Source organism: Gorilla gorilla, chromosome 16 (genome assembly GCF_029281585.2).
Source record: "Gorilla gorilla gorilla isolate KB3781 chromosome 16, NHGRI_mGorGor1-v2.1_pri, whole genome shotgun sequence".
Classification (NCBI taxonomy): Eukaryota; Metazoa; Chordata; class Mammalia; order Primates; family Hominidae; genus Gorilla; species Gorilla gorilla.
Window position 1 is genome coordinate 24,931,934 of NC_073240.2, and position 1,482 is coordinate 24,933,415.

Genomic DNA, 1,482 nt, shown 5'->3' on the forward strand with positions numbered 1-1,482 from the left:
GTATATCACTAAATGTCAGAATTAAACTTCTGAAAATCAAAGCTGGCTAAAAGTAGGTATTTAGCTTTTGTGGACTTGTTGAAACCCAATACAGAGATGTGTCTACTTGGGATCATGAAATCAAATATTCAGAAGAAATATATTTTTCATGCATATTCTGAAATCAGTGGCTGAAACCACAAGAAATAAGTGAACAGAGCTTATAAATATTGATTTATTGAGTTTATTCCCTTAGGTTCATATCATGGAGATGCTTAAAATACTTAAGCTAGAGTTATATTTAAAGTACTGCTATGTACAGATGTAATACAACTTATTTTACAGAGCTTCCCTTTGGGGGGCAAGAATTATTAATGTATGTGGTTATCCTGAGCTCCCTCTTTCTGTTTGCTAATGGGGATTCTGGCTTTGTCTGCTCAATTTCTTCCCCATTGCTCTTCTCTGAAAAGGCACTGCTGGTGGCTGACAGTGATATTCTCTTTCGTATCTCCACATCAGTACAATGATAAGAGGAAACTGGAACAAAAAGGCAGGAGGGGTGGTAGGTAAATATTGAGAACATGCGTTTGAGTAAGGCCTAGGTGAGCTTTCTTCCAGAAAAGAAAAAATATATATATAGTCAGGAGGTGATGACAAATTTTAACCAGAAGGATTTAAAGAAAGAGAGGTATGGATAAAGGGATATAAAGATGTGTGCATTATATTTTATGTCTTATTCAGATATTACCAAAATACAAATAGACTTGAGGTATTTTTACATTATGTTTCATTATAATAGAATGATTTATATTCCTATGAGTATATACCCAGGAATGAGATTGCCGGGTGAAATGGCAATTCTGGTTCTAGGTCTTTTAGGAATTGCCACACTGTCTTCCACAATGGTTGAACTAATTTACATTCCCACCAACAGTGTAAAAGCATTCCTATTGCATCTGTTTTTTGCTTCACTATTCAAAATAGCACAGACATGGAATCAACCCAAATGCCCATCAATGATAGACTAGAAAAAGAAAATGTGGTACCTATACACCATGGAATACTATGCAGTCATAGAAAGGAACAAGATCATGTCCTTTGCAGGGACATAGATGGAGCTGGAAGCCATTGTCCTTAGCAAACTAACACAGGAACAGAAAACCAAACACCGCATGTTCTCACTTCTAATTGGAAGCTGAATAATGAGAACACAAGCACGCAGGGAGGGGAACAAAACACACTGGGACCTACTGGGGTGCTGGGGGGAAGGAGAGCATCAGGATAAATAGCTAGTGCATGGGGGCCTTAAAACCTAGGTGATAGGTTGATAGGGGTAGCAAACCACCATGACACACGTTTACCTATGTAACAAACCTGCACGTCCTGCACATGTATCCCAGAACTTAAAATTTAAAAAAAATAAAATTACATTTCACCTTTTTTAAACCAGAGTGTTGTCATGCTATATCATGTGGATCCATCATTATAGGCATTATGTATTCT